The sequence below is a fragment of the Phalangium opilio genome, unplaced genomic scaffold, assembly GCF_054372755.1.
Source record: "Phalangium opilio isolate 3A_F unplaced genomic scaffold, DU_Popi_V2 ptg000505l_1, whole genome shotgun sequence".
NCBI classification, from domain to species: Eukaryota; Metazoa; Arthropoda; class Arachnida; order Opiliones; family Phalangiidae; genus Phalangium; species Phalangium opilio.
Window position 1 is genome coordinate 3,708,091 of NW_028324239.1, and position 25,622 is coordinate 3,733,712.

General features: G+C 47.6%; 4 non-coding genes across 4 annotated transcripts; all 4 read left to right on the top strand.

Moving 5' to 3' along the window:
* Positions 1-2,795: 2,795 nt before the first annotated feature.
* On the top strand, positions 2,796-2,868 carry TRNAT-GGU (transfer RNA threonine (anticodon GGU)). The gene has a single exon. It is a non-coding gene; the product is annotated as a tRNA-Thr (tRNA).
* Positions 2,869-4,853: 1,985 nt separating this feature from the next.
* On the top strand, positions 4,854-4,926 carry TRNAK-CUU (transfer RNA lysine (anticodon CUU)). Its single transcript has one exon. It is a non-coding gene; the product is annotated as a tRNA-Lys (tRNA).
* Positions 4,927-9,260: 4,334 nt separating this feature from the next.
* On the top strand, positions 9,261-9,333 carry TRNAK-CUU (transfer RNA lysine (anticodon CUU)). The gene has a single exon. It is a non-coding gene; the product is annotated as a tRNA-Lys (tRNA).
* An 11,531-nt stretch (positions 9,334-20,864) lies between these two features.
* TRNAI-GAU (transfer RNA isoleucine (anticodon GAU)) lies at positions 20,865-20,937 on the top strand. Its single transcript has one exon. It is a non-coding gene; the product is annotated as a tRNA-Ile (tRNA).
* The last annotated feature ends 4,685 nt before the right edge of the window (positions 20,938-25,622 follow it).

The window sequence follows — 25,622 nt, forward strand, 5'->3', positions numbered from 1 at the left end:
CGTGGCTCAATGGTTAGCGCGTTAGGCTGTTAACCAATAGGTTGGTGGTTCGAGCCCACCCGGGAGCGGTGTTATGGGATCTCAAATGTAACGTAAAAAGTCAGGGTTTTTCCACAATACCTGACGAACATTTAATTTTTTGGCTTCCGTGGCGCAATGGTTAGCGCGTTCGGCTGTTATCCAATAGGTTGTTGGTTCGAGCCCACCCGGGAGCGGTGTTATGGGATCTCAAATGTAACGTAAAAAGTCAGAGTTTTTCCACAATACCTGACGAACATTTAATTTTTGGGCTTCCGTGGCGCAATGGTTAGCGCATTCAGCTGTTAACCGAAAGGTTGGTGGTTCGAGCCCACCCGGGAGCGGTGTTATGGGATCTCAAATGTAACGTAAAAAGTCAGAGTTTTTCCACAATACCTAACGAACATTTAATTTTTGGGCTTCCGTGGCGCAATGGTTAGCGCGTTCAGCTGTTAACCGAAAGGTTGGTGGTTCGAGCCCACCCGGAAGCGGTGTTATGGGATCTCAAATGTAAAGTAAAAAGTCAGATTTTTTCCACAATACCTGACAACCATTCAATTTCTGAGCTACCGTGGCTAAATGGTTAGCGCGTTCGGCTGTTATCCAATAGGTTGGTGGTTCGAGCCCACCCGGGAGCGGTGTTATGGGATCTCAAATGTAACGTAAAAAGTCAGAGTTTTTCCACAATACCTGACGAACATTTAATTTTTGGGCTTCCGTGGCGCAATGGTTAGCGCGTTCAGCTGTTAACCGAAAGGTTGGTGGTTCGAGCCCACCCGGGAGAGGTGTTGTGGGGTCTCAAATGTAACGTAAAAAGTCAGAGTTTTTCCACAATACCTGACGAACATTTAATTTTGGGGCTTCCGTGGCGCATTTTTTAGCGCGTTCAGCTGTTAACCGAAAGGTTTGTGGTTCGAGCCCACCCGGGAGAGGTGTTGTGGGGTCTCAGATGTAGCGTGAAATGTCATAACTTTTCCACAATACCTGACAACCATTCAATTTTTGAGCTTCCGTGGCTCAATGGTTAGCGCGTTAGGCTGTTAACCAATAGGTTGGTGGTTCGAGCCCACCCGGGAGCGGTGTTATGGGATCTCAAATGTAACGTAAAAAGTCAGAGTTTTTCCACAATACCTGACGAACATTTAATTTTTGGGCTTCCGTGGCGCAATGGTTAGCGCGTTCAGCTGTTAACCGAAAGGTTGGTGGTTCGAGCCCACCCGGGAGAGGTGTTGCGGGGTCTCAAATGTAACGTAAAAAGTCAGAGTTTTTCCACAATACCTGACGAACATTTAATTTTGGGGCTTCCGTGGCGCATTTTTAGCGCGTTCAGCTGTTAACCGAAAGGTTGGTGGTTCGAGCCCACCCAGGAGAGGTGTTGTGTTGTCTCAGATGTAGCGTGAAATGTCATAACTTTTCCACAATACCTGACAACCAATCAATTTCTGAGCTTCCGTGGCTCAATGGTTAGCGCGTTAGGCTGTTAACCAATAGGTTGGTGGTTCGAGCCCACCCGGGAGCGGTGTTATGGGATCTCAAATGTAACGTAAAAAGTCAGAGTTTTTCCACATTACCTGACGAACATTTAATTTTTGGGCTTCCGTGGCGCAATGGTTAGCGCGTTCAGCTGTTAACCGAAAGGTTGGTGGTTCGAGCCCACCCGGAAGCGGTGTTATGGGATCTCAAATGTAACGTAAAAAGTCAGAGTCTCTCCACAATACCTGACGAACATTTAATTTTTGGGCTTCCGTGGCGCAATGGTTAGCGCGTTCAGCTGTTAACCGAAAGGTTGGTGGTTCGAGACCACCCGGGAGAGGTGTTGTGGGGTCTCAAATGTAACGTAAAAAGTCAGAGTTTTTCCACAATACCTGACGAACATTTAATTTTTGGGCTTCCGTGGCGCATTTTTTAGCGCGTTCAGCTGTTAACCGAAAGGTTGGTGGTTCGAGCCCACCCGGGAGAGGTGTTGTGGGGTCTCAGATGTAGCGTGAAAAGTCATAACTTTTCCACAATATATGACAACCATTCAATTTCTGAGCTTCCGTGGCTCAATGGTTAGCGCGTTAGGCTGTTAACCAAAAGGGTTGGTGGTTCGAGCCCACCCGGGAGCGGTGGTATGGGATCTCAAATGTAACGTAAAAAGTCAGAGTTTTTCCACAATACCTGACGAACATTTAATTTTTGGGCTTCCGTGGCGCAATGGTTAGCTCGTTCAGCTGTTAACCGAAAGGTTGGTGGTTCGAGCCCACCCGGGAGCGGTGTTATGGGATCTCAAATGTAACGTAGAAAGTCAGAGTTTTTCCACAATACCTGACGAACATTTAATTTTTGGGCTTCCGTGGCGCAATGGTTAGCGCGCAGCGCGTTCAGCTGTTAACCGAAAGGTTGGTGGTTCGAGCCCACCCGGGAGAGGTGTTGTGGGGTCTCTGATGTAGCGTGAAAAGTCATAACTTTTCCACAATACCTGACAACCATTTAATTTCTGAGCTTCCGTGGCTCAATGGTTAGCGCGTTCGGCTGTTAACCAATAGGTTGGTGGTTCGAGCCCACCCGGGAGCGGTGTTATGGGATCTCAAATGTATCGTAAAAAGTCAGAGTTTTTACACAATACCTGACGAACATTTAATTTTTGGGCTTCCGTGGCGCAATGGTTAGCGCGTTCGGCTGTTAACCGAAAGGTTGGTGGTTCGAGCCCACCCGGGAGCGGTGTTGTGAAGTCTCGAATGTTACGTAAAAAGGCAAAGTTTTTCCACAATACCTGACGAACATTTATTTTTTGGGCTTCCGTGGCGCAATGGTTAGCGCGTTCGGCTGGTAACCGAAAGGTTGGTGGTTCGAGCCCACCCGGGAGCGGTGTTATGGGATCTCAAATGTAACGTAAAAAGTCAGAGTTTTTCCACAATACCTGACAACAATTCAATTTCTGAGCTTCCGTGGCTCAATGGTTAGCGCGTTCAGCTGTTAACCGAAAGGTTGGTGGTTCGAGCCCGCCCGGGAGAGGTGTTGTGGGGTCTCAAATGTAACGTAAAAAGTCAGAGTTTTTCCACAATACCTGACGAACATTTAATTTTTGGGCTTCCGTGGCGCATTTTTTAGCGCGTTCAGCTGTTAACCGAAAGGTTGGTGGTTCGAGCCCACCCGGGAGAGGTGTTGTGGGGTCTCAGATGTAGCGTGAAAAGTCATAACTTTTCCACAATACCTGACAACCATTTAATTTCTGAGCTTCCGTGGCGCAATGGTTAGCGCGTTCGGCTGTTAACCGAAAGGTTGGTGGTTCGAGCCCACCCGGGAGCGGTGTTATCGGATCTCAAATGTAACGTAAAAAGTCAGAGTTTTTCCACAATACCTAACGAACATTTTATTTTTGGGCTTCCGTGGCGCAATGGTTAGCGCATTCAGCTGTTAACCGAAAGGTTGGTGGTTCGAGCCCACCCGGAAGCGGTGTTATGGGATCTCAAATGTAACGTAAAAAGTCAGAGTTTTTCCACAATACCTGACAACAATTCAATATCTGAGCTTCCGTGGCTCAATGGTTAGCGCGTTCAGCTGTTAACCGAAAGGTTGGTGGTTCGAGCCCGCCCGGGAGAGGTGTTGTGGGGTCTCAAATGTAACATAAAAAGTCAGAGTTTTTCCACAATACCTGACAACCATTCAATTTCTGAGCTTCCGTGGCTCAATGGTTAGCGCGTTAGGCTGTTAACCAATAGGTTGGTGGTTCGAACCCACCCGGTAGCGGTGTTATGGGATCTCATATGTAACGTAAAAAGTCAGAGTTTTTCCACAATACCTGAAGAACATTTAATTTTTGGGCTTCCGCGGCGCAATGGTTAGAGCGTTCGGCTGTTAACCGAAAGGCTGGTGGTTCGAGCCCACCCGGGAGCGGTGTTGTGAAGTCTCAAATGTAACGTAAAAAGGCAAAGTTTTTCCACAATACCTGACGAACATTTATTTTTTGGGCTTCCGTGGCGCAATGGTTAGCGCGTTCGGCTGTTAACCGACAGGTTGGTGGTTCGAGCCCACCCGGGAGCAGCGTTATGGGATCTCAAATGTAACGTAAAAAGTCAGAGTTTTTCCACAATACCTGACGAACATTTAATTTTTGGGCTTCCGTGGCGCAATGGTTAGCGCGTTCAGCTGTTAACCGAAAGGTTGGTGGTTTGAGCCCACCCGGGAGCGGTGTTATGGGATCTCAAATGTAACGTAAAAAGTCTGAGTTTTTCCACAATACCTAACGAACATTTAATTTTTGGGCTTCCGTGGCGCAATGGTTAGCGCGTTCAGCTGTTAACCGAAAGGTTGGTGGTTCGAGCCCACCCGGAAGCGGTGTTATGGGATCTCAAATGTAACGTAAAAAGTCAGATTTTTTCCACAATACCTGACAACCATTCAATTTCTGAGCTTCCGTGGCTAAATGGTTAGCGCGTTCGGCTGTTATCCAATAGGTTGGTGGTTCGAGCCCACCCGGGAGCGGTGTTATGGGATCTCAAATGTAACGTAAAAAGTCAGAGTTTTTCCACAATACCTGACGAACATTTAATTTTTGGGCTTCCGTGGCGCATTTTTTAGCGCGTTCAGCTGTTAACCGAAAGGTTGGTGGTTCGAGCCCACCCGGGAGAGGTGTTGTGGGGTCTCAGATGTAGCGTGAAATGTCATAACTTTTCCACAATACCTGACAACCATTCAAATTTTGAGCTTCCGTGGCTCAATGGTTAGCGCGTTAGGCTGTTAACCAATAGGTTGGTGGTTCGAGCCCACCCGGGAGCGGTGTTATGGGATCTCAAATGTAACGTAAAAAGTCAGAGTTTTTCCACAATACCTGACGAACATTTAATTTTTGGGCTTCCGTGGCGCAATGGTTAGCGCGTTCAGCTCTTAACCGAAAGGTTGGTGGTTCGAGCCCACCCGGGAGAGGTGTTGCGGGGTCTCAAATGTAACGTAAAAAGTCAGAGTTTTTCCACAATACCTGACGAACATTTAATTTTGGGGCTTCCGTGGCGCATTTTTTAGCGCGTTCAGCTGTTAACCGAAAGGTTGGTGGTTCGAGCCCACCCAGGAGAGGTGTTGTGGGGTCTCAGATGTAGCGTGAAATGTCATAACTTTTCCACAATACCTGACAACCAATCAATTTCTGAGCTTCCGTGGCTCAATGGTTAGCGCGTTCAGCTGTTAACCGAAAGGTTGGTGGTTCGAGCCCGCCCGGGAGAGGTGTTGTGGGGTCTCAAATGTAGCGTGAAATGTCATAACTTTTCCACAATACCTGACAACCATTCAATTTCTGAGCTTCCGTGGCTCAATGGTTAGCGCGTAAGGCTGTTAACCAATAGGTTGGTGGTTCGAGCCCACCCGGGAGCGGTGTTATGGGATCTCAAATGTAACGTAAAAAGTCAGAGTTTTTCCACAATACCTGACGAACATTTAATTTTTGGGCTTCCGTGGCGCAATGGTTAGCGCGTTCAGCTGTTAACCGAAAGGTTGGTGGTTCGAGCCCACCCGGAAGCGGTGTTATGGGATCTAAAATGTAACGTAAAAAGTCAGAGTTTTTCCACAATACCTGACGAACATTTAATTTTTGGGCTTCCGTGGCGCAATGTTTAGCGCGTTCAGCTGTTAACCGAAAGGTTGGTGGTTCGAGCCCACCCGGAAGCGGTGGTATGGGATCTCAAATGTAACGTAAAAAGTCAGAGTTTTTCCACAATACCTGACGAACATTTAATTTTTGGGCTTCCGTGGCGCAATGGTTAGCGCGTTCAGCTGTTAACCGTAGGTTGGTGGTTCGAGCCCACCCGGGAGAGGTGTTGTGGGGTCTCAGATGTAGCGTGAAATGTCATAACTTTTCCACAATACCTGACAACCATTCAATTTCTGAGCTTCCGTGGCTCAATGGTTAGCGCGTAAGGCTGTTAACCAATAGGTTGGTGGTTCGAGCCCACCCGGGAGCGGTGTTATGGGATCTCAAATGTAACGTAAAAAGTCAGAGTTTTTCCACAATACCTGACGAACATTTAATTTTTGGGCTTCCGTGGCGCAATGGTTAGCGCGTTCAGCTGTTAACCGAAAGGTTGGTGGTTCGAGCCCGCCCGGGAGAGGTGTTGTGGGGTCTCAAATGTAGCGTGAAATGTCATAACTTTTCCACAATACCTGACAACCATTCAATTTCTGAGCTTCCGTGGCTCAATGGTTAGCGCGTTAGGCTGTTAACCAATAGGTTGGTGGTTCGAGCCCACCCGGGAGCGGTGTTATGGGATCTCAAATGTAACGTAAAAAGTCAGAGTTTTTCCACAATACCTGACGAACATTTAATTTTTGGGCTTCCGTGGCGCAATGGTTAGCGCGTTCAGCTGTTAACCGAAAGGTTGGTGGTTCGAGCCCACCCGGAAGCGGTGTTATGGGATCTAAAATGTAACGTAAAAAGTCAGAGTTTTTCCACAATACCTGACGAACATTTAATTTTTGGGCTTCCGTGGCGCAATGTTTAGCGCGTTCAGCTGTTAACCGAAAGGTTGGTGGTTCGAGCCCACCCGGAAGCGGTGGTATGGGATCTCAAATGTAACGTAAAAAGTCAGAGTTTTTCCACAATACCTGACGAACATTTAATTTTTGGGCTTCCGTGGCGCAATGGTTAGCGCGTTCAGCTGTTAACCGTAGGTTGGTGGTTCGAGCCCACCCGGGAGAGGTGTTGTGGGGTCTCAGATGTAGCGTGAAATGTCATAACTTTTCCACAATACCTGACAACCATTCAATTTCTGAGCTTCCGTGGCTCAATGGTTAGCGCGTAAGGCTGTTAACCAATAGGTTGGTGGTTCGAGCCCACCCGGGAGCGGTGTTATGGGATCTCAAATGTAACGTAAAAAGTCAGAGTTTTTCCACAATACCTGACGAACATTTAATTTTTGGGCTTCCGTGGCGCAATGGTTAGCGCGTTCAGCTGTTAACCGAAAGGTTGGTGGTTCGAGCCCACCCGGAAGCGGTGTTATGGGATCTAAAATGTAACGTAAAAAGTCAGAGTTTTTCCACAATACCTGACGAACATTTAATTTTTGGGCTTCCGTGGCGCAATGTTTAGCGCGTTCAGCTGTTAACCGAAAGGTTGGTGGTTCGAGCCCACCCGGAAGCGGTGGTATGGGATCTCAAATGTAACGTAAAAAGTCAGAGTTTTTCCACAATACCTGACGAACATTTAATTTTTGGGCTTCCGTGGCGCAATGGTTAGCGCGTTCAGCTGTTAACCGTAGGTTGGTGGTTCGAGCCCACCCGGGAGAGGTGTTGTGGGGTCTCAGATGTAGCGTGAAATGTCATAACTTTTCCACAATACCTGACAACCATTCAATTTCTGAGCTTCCGTGGCTCAATGGTTAGCGCGTTAGGCTGTTAACCAATAGGTTGGTGGTTCGAGCCCACCCGGGAGCGGTGTTATGGGATCTCAAATGTAACGTAAAAAGTCAGAGTTTTTCCACAATACCTGACGAACATTTAATTTTTGGGCTTCCGTGGCGCAATGGTTAGCGCGTTCAGCTGTTAACCGAAAGGTTGGTGGTTCGAGCCCACCCAGGAGAGGTGTTGTGGGGTCTCAGATGTAGCGTGAAATGTCATAACTTTTCCACAATACCTGACAACCATTCAATTTCTGAGCTTCCGTGGCTCAATGGTTAGCGCGTTAGGCTGTTAACCAATAGGTTGGTGGTTCGAGCCCACCCGGGAGCGGTGTTATGGGATCTCAAATGTAACGTAAAAAGTCAGAGTTTTTCCACAATACCTGACGAACATTTAATTTTTGGGCTTCCGTGGCGCAATGGTTAGCGCGTTCAGCTGTTAACCGAAAGGTTGGTGGTTCGAGCCCACCCAGGAGAGGTGTTGTGGGGTCTCAGATGTAGCGTGAAATGTCATAACTTTTCCACAATACCTGACAACCATTCAATTTCTGAGCTTCCGTGGCTCAATGGTTAGCGCGTTAAGCTGTTAACCAATAGGTTGGTGGTTCGAGCCCACCCGGGAGCGGTGTTATGGGATCTCAAATGTAACGTAAAAAGTCAGAGTTTTTCCACAATACCTGACGAACATTTAATTTTTGGGCTTCCGTGGCGCAATGGTTAGCGCATTCAGCTGTTAACCGAAAGGTTGGTGGTTCGAGCCCACCCGGAAGCGGTGTTATGGGATCTCAAATGTAACGTAAAAAGTCAGAGTTTTTCCACAATACCTGACAACGATTCAATTTCTGAGCTTCCGTGGCTCAATGGTTAGCGCGTTCAGCTGTTAACCGAAAGGTTGGTGGTTCGAGCCCGCCCGGGAGAGGTGTTGTGGGGTCTCAAATGTAGCGTGAAATGTCATAACTTTTCCACAATACCTGACAACCATTCAATTTCTGAGGTTCCGTGGCTCAATGGTTAGCGCGTAAGGCTGTTAACCAATAGGTTGGTGGTTCGAGCCCACCCGGGAGCGGTGTTATGGGATCTCAAATGTAACGTAAAAAGTCAGAGTTTTTCCACAATACCTGACGAACATTTAATTTTTGGGCTTCCGTGGCGCAATGGTTAGCGCGTTCAGCTGTTAACCGAAAGGTTGGTGGTTCGAGCCCACCCGGAAGCGGTGTTATGGGATCTAAAATGTAACGTAAAAAGTCAGAGTTTTTCCACAATACCTGACGAACATTTAATTTTTGGGCTTCCGTGGCGCAATGGTTAGCGCGTTCAGCTGTTAACCGAAAGGTTGGTGGTTCGAGCCCACCCGGAAGCGGTGTTATGGGATCTAAAATGTAACGTAAAAAGTCAGAGTTTTTCCACAATACCTGACGAACATTTAATTTTTGGGCTTCCGTGGCGCAATGTTTAGCGCGTTCAGCTGTTAACCGAAAGGTTGGTGGTTCGAGCCCACCCGGGAGCGGTGTTATGGGATCTCAAATGTAACGTAAAAAGTCAGAGTTTTTCCACAATACCTGACGAACATTTAATTTTTGGGCTTCCGTGGCGCATTTTTTAGCGCGTTCAGCTGTTAACCGAAAGGTTGGTGGTTCGAGCCCACCCGGGAGAGGTGTTGTGGGGTCTCAGATGTAGCGTGAAATGTCATAACTTTTCCACAATACCTGACAACCATTCAAATTTTGAGCTTCCGTGGCTCAATGGTTAGCGCGTTAGGCTGTTAACCAATAGGTTGGTGGTTCGAGCCCACCCGGGAGCGGTGTTATGGGATCTCAAATGTAACGTAAAAAGTCAGAGTTTTTCCACAATACCTGACGAACATTTAATTTTTGGGCTTCCGTGGCGCAATGGTTAGCGCGTTCAGCTCTTAACCGAAAGGTTGGTGGTTCGAGCCCACCCGGGAGAGGTGTTGCGGGGTCTCAAATGTAACGTAAAAAGTCAGAGTTTTTCCACAATACCTGACGAACATTTAATTTTGGGGCTTCCGTGGCGCATTTTTTAGCGCGTTCAGCTGTTAACCGAAAGGTTGGTGGTTCGAGCCCACCCAGGAGAGGTGTTGTGGGGTCTCAGATGTAGCGTGAAATGTCATAACTTTTCCACAATACCTGACAACCAATCAATTTCTGAGCTTCCGTGGCTCAATGGTTAGCGCGTTCAGCTGTTAACCGAAAGGTTGGTGGTTCGAGCCCGCCCGGGAGAGGTGTTGTGGGGTCTCAAATGTAGCGTGAAATGTCATAACTTTTCCACAATACCTGACAACCATTCAATTTCTGAGCTTCCGTGGCTCAATGGTTAGCGCGTAAGGCTGTTAACCAATAGGTTGGTGGTTCGAGCCCACCCGGGAGCGGTGTTATGGGATCTCAAATGTAACGTAAAAAGTCAGAGTTTTTCCACAATACCTGACGAACATTTAATTTTTGGGCTTCCGTGGCGCAATGGTTAGCGCGTTCAGCTGTTAACCGTAGGTTGGTGGTTCGAGCCCACCCGGGAGAGGTGTTGTGGGGTCTCAGATGTAGCGTGAAATGTCATAACTTTTCCACAATACCTGACAACCATTCAATTTCTGAGCTTCCGTGGCTCAATGTTTAGCGCGTTCAGCTGTTAACCGAAAGGTTGGTGGTTCGAGCCCACCCGGAAGCGGTGGTATGGGATCTCAAATGTAACGTAAAAAGTCAGAGTTTTTCCACAATACCTGACGAACATTTAATTTTTGGGCTTCCGTGGCGCAATGGTTAGCGCGTTCAGCTGTTAACCGTAGGTTGGTGGTTCGAGCCCACCCGGGAGAGGTGTTGTGGGGTCTCAGATGTAGCGTGAAATGTCATAACTTTTCCACAATACCTGACAACCATTCAATTTCTGAGCTTCCGTGGCTCAATGGTTAGCGCGTAAGGCTGTTAACCAATAGGTTGGTGGTTCGAGCCCACCCGGGAGCGGTGTTATGGGATCTCAAATGTAACGTAAAAAGTCAGAGTTTTTCCACAATACCTGACGAACATTTAATTTTTGGGCTTCCGTGGCGCAATGGTTAGCGCGTTCAGCTGTTAACCGAAAGGTTGGTGGTTCGAGCCCGCCCGGGAGAGGTGTTGTGGGGTCTCAAATGTAGCGTGAAATGTCATAACTTTTCCACAATACCTGACAACCATTCAATTTCTGAGCTTCCGTGGCTCAATGGTTAGCGCGTTAGGCTGTTAACCAATAGGTTGGTGGTTCGAGCCCACCCGGGAGCGGTGTTATGGGATCTCAAATGTAACGTAAAAAGTCAGAGTTTTTCCACAATACCTGACGAACATTTAATTTTTGGGCTTCCGTGGCGCAATGGTTAGCGCGTTCAGCTGTTAACCGAAAGGTTGGTGGTTCGAGCCCACCCGGAAGCGGTGTTATGGGATCTAAAATGTAACGTAAAAAGTCAGAGTTTTTCCACAATACCTGACGAACATTTAATTTTTGGGCTTCCGTGGCGCAATGTTTAGCGCGTTCAGCTGTTAACCGAAAGGTTGGTGGTTCGAGCCCACCCGGAAGCGGTGGTATGGGATCTCAAATGTAACGTAAAAAGTCAGAGTTTTTCCACAATACCTGACGAACATTTAATTTTTGGGCTTCCGTGGCGCAATGGTTAGCGCGTTCAGCTGTTAACCGTAGGTTGGTGGTTCGAGCCCACCCGGGAGAGGTGTTGTGGGGTCTCAGATGTAGCGTGAAATGTCATAACTTTTCCACAATACCTGACAACCATTCAATTTCTGAGCTTCCGTGGCTCAATGGTTAGCGCGTAAGGCTGTTAACCAATAGGTTGGTGGTTCGAGCCCACCCGGGAGCGGTGTTATGGGATCTCAAATGTAACGTAAAAAGTCAGAGTTTTTCCACAATACCTGACGAACATTTAATTTTTGGGCTTCCGTGGCGCAATGGTTAGCGCGTTCAGCTGTTAACCGAAAGGTTGGTGGTTCGAGCCCACCCGGAAGCGGTGTTATGGGATCTAAAATGTAACGTAAAAAGTCAGAGTTTTTCCACAATACCTGACGAACATTTAATTTTTGGGCTTCCGTGGCGCAATGTTTAGCGCGTTCAGCTGTTAACCGAAAGGTTGGTGGTTCGAGCCCACCCGGAAGCGGTGGTATGGGATCTCAAATGTAACGTAAAAAGTCAGAGTTTTTCCACAATACCTGACGAACATTTAATTTTTGGGCTTCCGTGGCGCAATGGTTAGCGCGTTCAGCTGTTAACCGTAGGTTGGTGGTTCGAGCCCACCCGGGAGAGGTGTTGTGGGGTCTCAGATGTAGCGTGAAATGTCATAACTTTTCCACAATACCTGACAACCATTCAATTTCTGAGCTTCCGTGGCTCAATGGTTAGCGCGTTAGGCTGTTAACCAATAGGTTGGTGGTTCGAGCCCACCCGGGAGCGGTGTTATGGGATCTCAAATGTAACGTAAAAAGTCAGAGTTTTTCCACAATACCTGACGAACATTTAATTTTTGGGCTTCCGTGGCGCAATGGTTAGCGCGTTCAGCTGTTAACCGAAAGGTTGGTGGTTCGAGCCCACCCAGGAGAGGTGTTGTGGGGTCTCAGATGTAGCGTGAAATGTCATAACTTTTCCACAATACCTGACAACCATTCAATTTCTGAGCTTCCGTGGCTCAATGGTTAGCGCGTTAAGCTGTTAACCAATAGGTTGGTGGTTCGAGCCCACCCGGGAGCGGTGTTATGGGATCTCAAATGTAACGTAAAAAGTCAGAGTTTTTCCACAATACCTGACGAACATTTAATTTTTGGGCTTCCGTGGCGCAATGGTTAGCGCATTCAGCTGTTAACCGAAAGGTTGGTGGTTCGAGCCCACCCGGAAGCGGTGTTATGGGATCTCAAATGTAACGTAAAAAGTCAGAGTTTTTCCACAATACCTGACAACGATTCAATTTCTGAGCTTCCGTGGCTCAATGGTTAGCGCGTTCAGCTGTTAACCGAAAGGTTGGTGGTTCGAGCCCGCCCGGGAGAGGTGTTGTGGGGTCTCAAATGTAGCGTGAAATGTCATAACTTTTCCACAATACCTGACAACCATTCAATTTCTGAGGTTCCGTGGCTCAATGGTTAGCGCGTAAGGCTGTTAACCAATAGGTTGGTGGTTCGAGCCCACCCGGGAGCGGTGTTATGGGATCTCAAATGTAACGTAAAAAGTCAGAGTTTTTCCACAATACCTGACGAACATTTAATTTTTGGGCTTCCGTGGCGCAATGGTTAGCGCGTTCAGCTGTTAACCGAAAGGTTGGTGGTTCGAGCCCACCCGGAAGCGGTGTTATGGGATCTAAAATGTAACGTAAAAAGTCAGAGTTTTTCCACAATACCTGACGAACATTTAATTTTTGGGCTTCCGTGGCGCAATGGTTAGCGCGTTCAGCTGTTAACCGAAAGGTTGGTGGTTCGAGCCCACCCGGAAGCGGTGTTATGGGATCTAAAATGTAACGTAAAAAGTCAGAGTTTTTCCACAATACCTGACGAACATTTAATTTTTGGGCTTCCGTGGCGCAATGTTTAGCGCGTTCAGCTGTTAACCGAAAGGTTGGTGGTTCGAGCCCACCCGGAAGCGGTGGTATGGGATCTCAAATGTAACGTAAAAAGTCAGAGTTTTTCCACAATACCTGACGAACATTTAATTTTTGGGCTTCCGTGGCGCAATGGTTAGCGCGTTCAGCTGTTAACCGTAGGTTGGTGGTTCGAGCCCACCCGGGAGAGGTGTTGTGGGGTCTCAGATGTAGCGTGAAATGTCATAACTTTTCCACAATACCTGACAACCATTCAATTTCTGAGCTTCCGTGGCTCAATGGTTAGCGCGTTAGGCTGTTAACCAATAGGTTGGTGGTTCGAGCCCACCCGGGAGCGGTGTTATGGGATCTCAAATGTAACGTAAAAAGTCAGAGTTTTTCCACAATACCTGACGAACATTTAATTTTTGGGCTTCCGTGGCGCAATGGTTAGCGCGTTCAGCTGTTAACCGAAAGGTTGGTGGTTCGAGCCCACCCAGGAGAGGTGTTGTGGGGTCTCAGATGTAGCGTGAAATGTCATAACTTTTCCACAATACCTGACAACCATTCAATTTCTGAGCTTCCGTGGCTCAATGGTTAGCGCGTTAAGCTGTTAACCAATAGGTTGGTGGTTCGAGCCCACCCGGGAGCGGTGTTATGGGATCTCAAATGTAACGTAAAAAGTCAGAGTTTTTCCACAATACCTGACGAACATTTAATTTTTGGGCTTCCGTGGCGCAATGGTTAGCGCATTCAGCTGTTAACCGAAAGGTTGGTGGTTCGAGCCCACCCGGAAGCGGTGTTATGGGATCTCAAATGTAACGTAAAAAGTCAGAGTTTTTCCACAATACCTGACGAACATTTAATTTTTGGGCTTCCGTGGCGCAATGGTTAGCGCGTTCAGCTGTTAACCGAAAGGTTGGTGGTTCGAGCCCACCCGGAAGCGGTGGTATGGGATCTCAAATGTAACGTAAAAAGTCAGAGTTTCTCCACAATACCTGACGAACATTTAATTTTTGGGCTTCCGTGGCGCAATGGTTAGCGCATTCAGCTGTTAACCGAAAGGTTGGTGGTTCGAGCCCACCCGGAAGCGGTGTTATGGGATCTCAAATGTAACGTAAAAAGTCAGAGTTTTTCCACAATACCTGACAACGATTCAATTTCTGAGCTTCCGTGGCTCAATGGTTAGCGCGTTCAGCTGTTAACCGAAAGGTTGGTGGTTCGAGCCCGCCCGGGAGAGGTGTTGTGGGGTCTCAAATGTAGCGTGAAATGTCATAACTTTTCCACAATACCTGACAACCATTCAATTTCTGAGGTTCCGTGGCTCAATGGTTAGCGCGTAAGGCTGTTAACCAATAGGTTGGTGGTTCGAGCCCACCCGGGAGCGGTGTTATGGGATCTCAAATGTAACGTAAAAGTCAGAGTTTTTCCACAATACCTGACGAACATTTAATTTTTGGGCTTCCGTGGCGCAATGGTTAGCGCGTTCAGCTGTTAACCGAAAGGTTGGTGGTTCGAGCCCACCCGGAAGCGGTGTTATGGGATCTAAAATGTAACGTAAAAAGTCAGAGTTTTTCCACAATACCTGACGAACATTTAATTTTTGGGCTTCCGTGGCGCAATGGTTAGCGCGTTCAGCTGTTAACCGAAAGGTTGGTGGTTCGAGCCCACCCGGAAGCGGTGTTATGGGATCTAAAATGTAACGTAAAAAGTCAGAGTTTTTCCACAATACCTGACGAACATTTAATTTTTGGGCTTCCGTGGCGCAATGTTTAGCGCGTTCAGCTGTTAACCGAAAGGTTGGTGGTTCGAGCCCACCCGGAAGCGGTGGTATGGGATCTCAAATGTAACGTAAAAAGTCAGAGTTTTTCCACAATACCTGACGAACATTTAATTTTTGGGCTTCCGTGGCGCAATGGTTAGCGCGTTCAGCTGTTAACCGTAGGTTGGTGGTTCGAGCCCACCCGGGAGAGGTGTTGTGGGGTCTCAGATGTAGCGTGAAATGTCATAACTTTTCCACAATACCTGACAACCATTCAATTTCTGAGCTTCCGTGGCTCAATGGTTAGCGCGTTAGGCTGTTAACCAATAGGTTGGTGGTTCGAGCCCACCCGGGAGCGGTGTTATGGGATCTCAAATGTAACGTAAAAAGTCAGAGTTTTTCCACAATACCTGACGAACATTTAATTTTTGGGCTTCCGTGGCGCAATGGTTAGCGCGTTCAGCTGTTAACCGAAAGGTTGGTGGTTCGAGCCCACCCAGGAGAGGTGTTGTGGGGTCTCAGATGTAGCGTGAAATGTCATAACTTTTCCACAATACCTGACAACCATTCAATTTCTGAGCTTCCGTGGCTCAATGGTTAGCGCGTTAAGCTGTTAACCAATAGGTTGGTGGTTCGAGCCCACCCGGGAGCGGTGTTATGGGATCTCAAATGTAACGTAAAAAGTCAGAGTTTTTCCACAATACCTGACGAACATTTAATTTTTGGGCTTCCGTGGCGCAATGGTTAGCGCATTCAGCTGTTAACCGAAAGGTTGGTGGTTCGAGCCCACCCGGAAGCGGTGTTATGGGATCTCAAATGTAACGTAAAAAGTCAGAGTTTTTCCACAATACCTGACGAACATTTAATTTTTGGGCTTCCGTGGCGCAATGGTTAGCGCGTTCAGCTGTTAACCGAAAGGTTGGTGGTTCGAGCCCACCCGGAAGCGGTGGTATGGGATCTCAAATGTAACGTAAAAAGTCAGAGTTTCTCCACAATACCTGACGAACATTTAATTTTTGGGCTTCCGTGGCGCAATGGTTAGCGCGTTCAGCTGTTAACCGAAAGGTTGGTGGTTCGAGCCCACCCGGGAGAGGTGTTGTGGGGTCTCAAATGTAACGTAAAAAGTCAGAGTTTTTCCACAATACCTAACGAACATTTAATTTTTGGGCTTCCGTGGCGCAATGGTTAGCGCATTCAGCTGTTAACCGAAAGGTTGTTGGTTCGAGCCCACCCGGAAGCGGTGTTATGGGATCTCAAATGTAACGTAAAAAGTCAGAGTTTTTCCACAATACCTGACAACAATTCAATTTCTGAGCTTCCGTGGCTCAATGGTTAGCGCGTTCAGCTGTTAACCGAAAGGTTGGTGGTTCGAGCCCGCCCGGGAGAGGTGTTGTGGGGTCTCAAATGTAGCGTGAAATGTCATAACTTTTCCACAATACCTGACAACCATTCAATTTCTGAGGTTCCGTGGCTCAATGGTTAGCGCGTAAGGCTGTTAACCAATAGGTTGGTGGTTCGAGCCCACCCGGGAGCGGTGTTATGGGATCTCAAATGTAACGTAAAAAGTCAGAGTTTTTCCACAATACCTGACGAACATTTAATTTTTGGGCTTCCGTGGCGCAATGGTTAGCGCGTTCAGCTGTTAACCGAAAGGTTGGTGGTTCGAGCCCACCCGGAAGCGGTGGTATGGGATCTCAAATGTAACGTAAAAAGTCAGAGTTTTTCCACAATACCTGACGAACATTTAATTTTTGGGCTTCCGTGGCGCAATGGTTAGCGCGTTCAGCTGTTAACCGTAGGTTGGTGGTTCGAGCCCACCCGGGAGAGGTGTTGTGGGGTCTCAGATGTAGCGTGAAATGTCATAACTTTTCCACAATACCTGACAACCATTCAATTTCTGAGCTTCCGTGGCTCAATGGTTAGCGCGTTAGGCTGTTAACCAATAGGTTGGTGGTTCGAGCCCACCCGGGAGCGGTGTTATGGGATCTCAAATGTAACGTAAAAAGTCAGAGTTTTTCCACAATACCTGACGAACATTTAATTTTTGGGCTTCCGTGGCGCAATGGTTAGCGCGTTCAGCTGTTAACCGAAAGGTTGGTGGTTCGAGCCCACCCAGGAGAGGTGTTGTGGGGTCTCAGATGTAGCGTGAAATGTCATAACTTTTCCACAATACCTGACAACCATTCAATTTCTGAGCTTCCGTGGCTCAATGGTTAGCGCGTTAGGCTGTTAACCAATAGGTTGGTGGTTCGAGCCCACCCGGGAGCGGTGTTATGGGATCTCAAATGTAACGTAGAAAGTCAGAGTTTTTCCACAATACCTGACGAACATTTAATTTTTGGGCTTCTGTGGCGCAATGGTTAGCGCGTTCAGCTGTTAACCGAAAGGTTGGTGGTTCGAGCCCACCCGGAAGCGGTGGTATGGGATCTCAAATGTAACGTAAAAAGTCAGAGTTTCTCCACAATACCTGACGAACATTTAATTATTGGGCTTCCGTGGCGCAATGGTTAGCGCGTTCAGCTGTTAACCGAAAGGTTGGTGGTTCGAGCCCACCCGGGAGAGGTGTTGTGGGGTCTCAAATGTAACGTAAAAAGTCAGAGTTTTTCCACAATACCTGACGAACATTTAATTTTTGGGCTTCCGTGGCGCATTTTTTAGCGCGTTCAGCTGTTAACCGAAAGGTTGGTGGTTCGAGCCCACCCGGGAGAGGCGTTCTGGGGTCTCAGATGTAGCGTGAAAAGTCATAACTTTTCCACAATATATGACAACCATTCAATTTCTGAGCTTCCGTGGCTCAATGGTTAGCGCGTTAGGCTGTTAACCAATAGGTTGGTGGTTCGAGCCCACCCGGGAGCGGTGGTATGGGATCTCAAATGTAACGTAAAAAGTCAGAGTTTTTCCACAATACCTGACGAACATTTAATTTTTGGGCTTCCGTTGCGCAATGGTTAGCGCGTTCAGCTGTTAACCGAAAGGTTGGTGGTTCGAGCCCACCCGGGAGCGGTGTTATGGGATCTCAAATGTAACGTAAAAAGTCAGAGTTTTTCCACAATACCTAACGAACATTTAAATTTTGGGCTTCCGTGGCGCAATGGTTAGCGCATTCAGCTGTTAACCGAAAGGTTGGTGGTTCGAGCCCACCCGGAAGCGGTGTTATGGGATCTCAAATGTAACGTAAAAAGTCAGAGTTTTTCCACAATACCTGACGAACATTTAATTTTTGGGCTTCCGTGGCGCAATGGTTAGCGCGTTCAGCTGTTAACCGAAAGGTTGGTGGTTCGAGCCCACCCGGAAGCGGTGTTATGGGATCTCAAATGTAACGTAAAAAGTCAGAGTTTCTCCACAATACCTGACGAACTTTTAATTTTTGGGCTTCCGTGGCGCAATGGTTAGCGCGTTCAGCTGTTAACCGAAAGGTTGGTGGTTCGAGCCCACCCGGGAGAGGTGTTGTGGGGTCTCAAATGTAACGTAAAAAGTCAGAGTTTTTCCACAATACCTGACGAACATTTAATTTTTGGGCTTCCGTGGCGCATTTTTTAGCGCGTTCAGCTGTTAACCGAAAGGTTGGTGGTTCGAGCCCACCCGGGAGAGGTGTTGTGGGGTCTCAGATGTAGCGTGAAAAGTCATAACTTTTCCACAATACCTGACAACCATTTAATTTCTGAGCTTCCGTGGCGCAATGGTTAGCGCGTTAGGCTGTTAACCAATAGGTTGGTGGTTCGAGCCCACCCGGGAGCGGTGTTATGGGATCTCAAATGTAACGTAAAAAGTCAGAGTTTTTCCACAATACCTGACGAACATTTAATTTTTGGGCTTCTGTGGCGCAATGGTTAGCGCGTTCAGCTGTTAACCGAAAGGTTGGTGGTTCGAGCCCACCCGGAAGCGGTGGTATGGGATCTCAAATGTAACGTAAAAAGTCAGAGTTTCTCCACAATACCTGACGAACATTTAATTTTTGGGCTTCCGTGGCGCAATGGTTAGCGCGTTCAGCTGTTAACCGAAAGGTTGGTGGTTCGAGCCCACCCGGGAGAGGTGTTGTGGGGTCTCAAATGTAACGTAAAAAGTCAGAGTTTTTCCACAATACCTGACGAACATTTAATTTTTGGGCTTCCGTGGCGCATTTTTTAGCGCGTTCAGCTGTTAACCGAAAGGTTGGTGGTTCGAGCCCACCCGGGAGAGGCGTTCTGGGGTCTCAGATGTAGCGTGAAAAGTCATAACTTTTCCACAATATATGACAACCATTCAATTTCTGAGCTTCCGTGGCTCAATGGTTAGCGCGTTAGGCTGTTAACCAATAGGTTGGTGGTTCGAGCCCACCCGGGAGCGGTGGTATGGGATCTCAAATGTAACGTAAAAAGTCAGAGTTTTTCCACAATACCTGACGAACATTTAATTTTTGGGCTTCCGTTGCGCAATGGTTAGCGCGTTCAGCTGTTAACCGAAAGGTTGGTGGTTCGAGCCCACCCGGGAGCGGTGTTATGGGATCTCAAATGTAACGTAAAAAGTCAGAGTTTTTCCACAATACCTAACGAACATTTAAATTTTGGGCTTCCGTGGCGCAATGGTTAGCGCATTCAGCTGTTAACCGAAAGGTTGGTGGTTCGAGCCCACCCGGAAGCGGTGTTATGGGATCTCAAATGTAACGTAAAAAGTCAGAGTTTTTCCACAATACCTGACGAACATTTAATTTTTGGGCTTCCGTGGCGCAATGGTTAGCGCGTTCAGCTGTTAACCGAAAGGTTGGTGGTTCGAGCCCACCCGGAAGCGGTGTTATGGGATCTCAAATGTAACGTAAAAAGTCAGAGTTTCTCCACAATACCTGACGAACTTTTAATTTTTGGGCTTCCGTGGCGCAATGGTTAGCGCGTTCAGCTGTTAACCGAAAGGTTGGTGGTTCGAGCCCACCCGGGAGAGGTGTTGTGGGGTCTCAAATGTAACGTAAAAAGTCAGAGTTTTTCCACAATACCTGACGAACATTTAATTTTTGGGCTTCCGTGGCGCATTTTTTAGCGCGTTCAGCTGTTAACCGTAGGTTGGTGGTTCGAGCCCACCCAGGAGAGGTGTTGTGGGGTCTCAGATGTAGCGTAAAATGTCATAACTTTTCCACAATACCTGACAACCATTCAATTTCTGAGCTTCCGTGGCTCAATGGTTAGCGCGTTAGGCTGTTAACCAATAGGTTGGTGGTTCGAGCCCACCCGGGAGCGGTGTTATGGGATCTCAAATGTAACGTAAAAAGTCAGAGTTTTTCCACAATACCTGACGAACATTTAATTTTTGGGCTTCCGTGGCGCAATGGTTAGCGCGTTCAGCTGTTAACCGAAAGGTTGGTGGTTCGAGCCCACCCGGAAGCGGTGGTATGGGATCTCAAATGTAACGTAAAAAGTCAGAGTTTTTCCACAATACCTGACGAACATTTAATTTTTGGGCTTCCGTGGCGCAATGGTTAGCGCGTTCAGCTGTTAACCGAAAGGTTGGTGGTTCGAGCCCACCCGGAAGCGGTGTTATGGGATCTCAAATGTAACGTAAAAAGTCAGAGTTTCTCCACAATACCTGACGAACTTTTAATTTTTGGGCTTCCGTGGCGCAATGGTTAGCGCGTTCAGCTGTTAACCGAAAGGTTGGTGGTTCGAGCCCACCCGGGAGAGGTGTTGTGGGGTCTCAAATGTAACGTAAAAAGTCAGAGTTTTTCCACAATACCTGACGAACATTTAATTTTTGGGCTTCCGTGGCGCATTTTTTAGCGCGTTCAGCTGTTAACCGAAAGGTTGGTGGTTCGAGCCCACCCGGGAGAGGTGTTGTGGGGTCTCAGATGTAGCGTGAAAAGTCATAACTTTTCCACAATACCTGACAACCATTTAATTTCTGAGCTTCCGTGGCGCAATGGTTAGCGCGTTCGGCTGTTAACCGAAAGGTTGGTGGTTCGAGCCCACCCGGGAGCGGTGTTATGGGATCTCAAATGTAACGTAAAAAGTCAGAGTTTTTCCACAATACCTAACGAACATTTAAATTTTGGGCTTCCGTGGCGCAATGGTTAGCGCATTCAGCTGTTAACCGAAAGGTTGGTGGTTCGAGCCCACCCGGAAGCGGTGTTATGGGATCTCAAATGTAACGTAAAAAGTCAGAGTTTTTCCACAATACCTGACGAACATTTAATTTTTGGGCTTCCGTGGCGCAATGGTTAGCGCGTTCAGCTGATAACCGAAAGGTTGGTGGTTCGAGCCCACCCGGGAGAGGTGTTGTGGGGTCTCAAATGTAACGTAAAAAGTCAGAGTTTTTCCACAATACCTGACGAACATTTAATTTTTGGGCTTCCGTGGCGCATTTTTTAGCGCGTTCAGCTGTTAACCGTAGGTTGGTGGTTCGAGCCCACCCAGGAGAGGTGTTGTGGGGTCTCAGATGTAGCGTGAAATGTCATAACATTTCCACAATACCTGACAACCATTCAATTTCTGAGCTTCCGTGGCTCAATGGTTAGCGCGTTAGGCTGTTAACCAATAGGTTGGTGGTTCGAGCCCACCCGGGAGCGGTGTTATGGGATCTCAAATGTAACGTAAAAAGTCAGAGTTTTTCCACAATACCTGACGAACATTTAATTTTTGGGCTTCCGTGGCGCAATGGTTAGCGCGTTCAGCTGTTAACCGAAAGGTTGGTGGTTCGAGCCCACCCGGGAGCGGTGTTGTGAAGTCTCGAATGTTACGTAAAAAGGCAAAGTTTTTCCACAATACCTGACGAACATTTATTTTTTGGGCTTCCGTGGCGCAATGGTTAGCGCGTTCGGCTGTTAACCGAAAGGTTGGTGGTTCGAGCCCACCCAGGAGCGGTGTTATGGGATCTCAAATGTAACGTAAAAAGTCAGAGTTTTTCCACAATACCTGACAACAATTCAATTTCTGAGCTTCCGTGGCTCAATGGTTAGCGCGTTCAGCTGTTAACCGAAAGGTTGGTGGTTCGAGCCCGCCCGGGAGAGGTGTTGTGGGGTCTCAAATGTAACGTAAAAAGTCAGAGTTTTTCCACAATACCTGACGAACATTTAATTTTTGGGCTTCCGTGGCGCATTTTTTAGCGCGTTCAGCTGTTAACCGAAAGGTTGGTGGTTCGACCCCACCCGGGAGAGGTGTTGTGGGGTCTCAGATGTAGCGTGAAAAGTCATAACTTTTCCACAATACCTGACAACCATTTAATTTCTGAGCTTCCGTGGCGCAATGGTTAGCGCGTTCGGCTGTTAACCGAAAGGTTGGTGGTTCGAGCCCACCCGGGAGCGGTGTTATGGGATCTCAAATGTAACGTAAAAAGTCAGAGTTTTTCCACAATACCTAACGAACATTTAAATTTTGGGCTTCCGTGGCGCAATGGTTAGCGCTTCAGCTGTTAACCGAAAGGTTGGTGGTTCGAGCCCACCCGGAAGCGGTGTTATGGGATCTCAAATGTAACGTAAAAAGTCAGAGTTTTTCCACAATACCTGACGAACATTTAATTTTTGGGCTTCCGTGGCGCAATGGTTAGCGCGTTCAGCTGTTAACCGAAAGGTTGGTGGTTCGAGCCCACCCGGAAGCGGTGTTATGGGATCTCAAATGTAACGTAAAAAGTCAGAGTTTCTCCACAATACCTGACGAACTTTTAATTTTTGGGCTTCCGTGGCGCAATGGTTAGCGCGTTCAGCTGTTAACCGAAAGGTTGGTGGTTCGAGCCCACCCGGGAGAGGTGTTGTGGGGTCTCAAATGTAACGTAAAAAGTCAGAGTTTTTCCACAATACCTGACGAACATTTAATTTTTGGGCTTCCGTGGCGCATTTTTTAGCGCGTTCAGCTGTTAACCGTAGGTTGGTGGTTCGAGCCCACCCAGGAGAGGTGTTGTGGGGTCTCAGATGTAGCGTGAAATGTCATAACTTTTCCACAATACCTGACAACCATTCAATTTCTGAGCTTCCGTGGCTCAATGGTTAGCGCGTTAGGCTGTTAACCAATAGGTTGGTGGTTCGAGCCCACCCGGGAGCGGTGTTATGGGATCTCAAATGTAACGTAAAAAGTCAGAGTTTTTCCACAATACCTGACGAACATTTAATTTTTGGGCTTCCGTGGCGCAATGGTTAGCGCGTTCAGCTGTTAACCGAAAGGTTGGTGGTTCGAGCCCACCCGGAAGCGGTGGTATGGGATCTCAAATGTAACGTAAAAAGTCAGAGTTTCTCCACAATACCTGACGAACATTTAATTTTTGGGCTTCCGTGGCGCAATGGTTAGCGCGTTCAGCTGTTAACCGAAAGGTTGGTGGTTCGAGCCCACCCGGGAGAGGTGTTGTGGGGTCTCAAATGTAACGTAAAAAGTCAGAGTTTTTCCACAATACCTAACGAACATTTAATTTTTGGGCTTCCGTGGCGCAATGGTTAGCGCATTCAGCTGTTAACCGAAAGGTTGGTGGTTCGAGCCCACCCGGAAGCGGTGTTATGGGATCTCAAATGTAACGTAAAAAGTCAGAGTTTTTCCACAATACCTGACAACAATTCAATTTCTGAGCTTCCGTGGCTCAATGGTTAGCGCGTTCAGCTGTTAACCGAAAGGTTGGTGGTTCGAGCCCACCCGGAAGCGGTGTTATGGGAACTCAAATGTAACGTAAAAAGTCAGAGTTTCTCCACAATACCTGACGAACTTTTAATTTTTGGGCTTCCGTGGCGCAATGGTTAGCGCGTTCAGCTGTTAACCGAAAGGTTGGTGGTTCGAGCCCACCCGGGAGAGGTGTTGTGGGGTCTCAAATGTAACGTAAAAAGTCAGAGTTTTTCCACAATACCTGACGAACATTTAATTTTTGGGCTTCCGTGGCGCATTTTTTAGCGCGTTCAGCTGTTAACCGTAGGTTGGTGGTTCGAGCCCACCCAGGAGAGGTGTTGTGGGGTCTCAGATGTAGCGTGAAATGTCATAACTTTTCCACAATACCTGACAACCATTCAATTTCTGAGCTTCCGTGGCTCAATAGTTAGCGCGTTAGGCTGTTAACCAATAGGTTGGTGGTTCGAGCCCACCCGGGAGCGGTGTTATGGGATCTCAAATGTAACGTAAAAAGTCAGAGTTTTTCCACAATACCTGACGAACATTTAATTTTTGGGCTTCCGTGGCGCAATGGTTTGCGCGTTCAGCTGTTAACCGAAAGGTTGGTGGTTCGAGCCCACCCGGAAGCGGTGGTATGGGATCTCAAATGTAACGTAAAAAGTCAGAGTTTCTCCACAATACCTGACGAACATTTAATTTTTGGGCTTCCGTGGCGCAATGGTTAGCGCGTTCAGCTGTTAACCGAAAGGTTGGTGGTTCGAGCCCACCCGGGAGAGGTGTTGTGGGGTCTCAAATGTAACGTAAAAAGTCAGAGTTTTTCCACAATACCTAACGAACATTTAATTTTTGGGCTTCCGTGGCGCAATGGTTAGCGCATTCAGCTGTTAACCGAAAGGTTGGTGGTTCGAGCCCACCCGGAAGCGGTGTTATGGGATCTCAAATGTAACGTAAAAAGTCAGAGTTTTTCCACAATACCTGACAACAATTCAATTTCTGAGCTTCCGTGGCTCAATGGTTAGCGCGTTCAGCTGTTAACCGAAAGGTTGGTGGTTCGAGCCCGCCCGGGAGAGGTGTTGTGGGGTCTCAAATGTAGCGTGAAATGTCATAACTTTTCCACAATACCTGACAACCATTCAATTTCTGAGCTTCCGTGGCTCAATAGTTAGCGCGTTAGGCTGTTAACCAATAGGTTGGTGGTTCGAGCCCACCCGGGAGCGGTGTTATGGGATCTCAAATGTAACGTAAAAAGTCAGAGTTTTTCCACAATACCTGACGAACATTTAATTTTTGGGCTTCCGTGGCGCAATGGTTTGCGCGTTCAGCTGTTAACCGAAAGGTTGGTGGTTCGAGCCCACCCGGAAGCGGTGGTATGGGATCTCAAATGTAACGTAAAAAGTCAGAGTTTCTCCACAATACCTGACGAACATTTAATTTTTGGGCTTCCGTGGCGCAATGGTTAGCGCGTTCAGCTGTTAACCGAAAGGTTGGTGGTTCGAGCCCACCCGGGAGAGGTGTTGTGGGGTCTCAAATGTAACGTAAAAAGTCAGAGTTTTTCCACAATACCTAACGAACATTTAATTTTTGGGCTTCCGTGGCGCAATGGTTAGCGCATTCAGCTGTTAACCGAAAGGTTGGTGGTTCGAGCCCACCCGGAAGCGGTGTTATGGGATCTCAAATGTAACGTAAAAAGTCAGAGTTTTTCCACAATACCTGACAACAATTCAATTTCTGAGCTTCCGTGGCTCAATGGTTAGCGCGTTCAGCTGTTAACCGAAAGGTTGGTGGTTCGAGCCCGCCCGGGAGAGGTGTTGTGGGGTCTCAAATGTAGCGTGAAATGTCATAACTTTTCCACAATACCTGACAACCATTCAATTTCTGAGCTTCCGTGGCTCAATGGTTAGCGCGTTAGGCTGTTAACCAATAGGTTGGTGGTTCGAGCCCACCCGGGAGCGGTGTTATGGGATCTCAAATGTAACGTAAAAAGTCAGAGTTTTTCCACAATACCTGACGAACATTTAATTTTTGGGCTTCCGTGGCGCAATGGTTAGCGCGTTCAGCTGTTAACCGAAAGGTTGGTGGTTCGAGCCCACCCGGAAGCGGTGTTATGGGATCTCAAATGTAACGTAAAAAGTCAGAGTTTTTCCACAATACCTGACGAACATTTAATTTTTGGGCTTCCGTGGCGCAATGGTTAGCGCGTTCAGCTGTTAACCGAAAGGTTGGTGGTTCGAGCCCACCCGGAAGCGGTGGTATGGGATCTCAAATGTAACGTAAAAAGTCAGAGTTTTTCCACAATACCTGACGAACATTTAATTTTTGGGCTTCCGTGGCGCAATGGTTAGCGCGTTCAGCTGTTAACCGTAGGTTGGTGGTTCGAG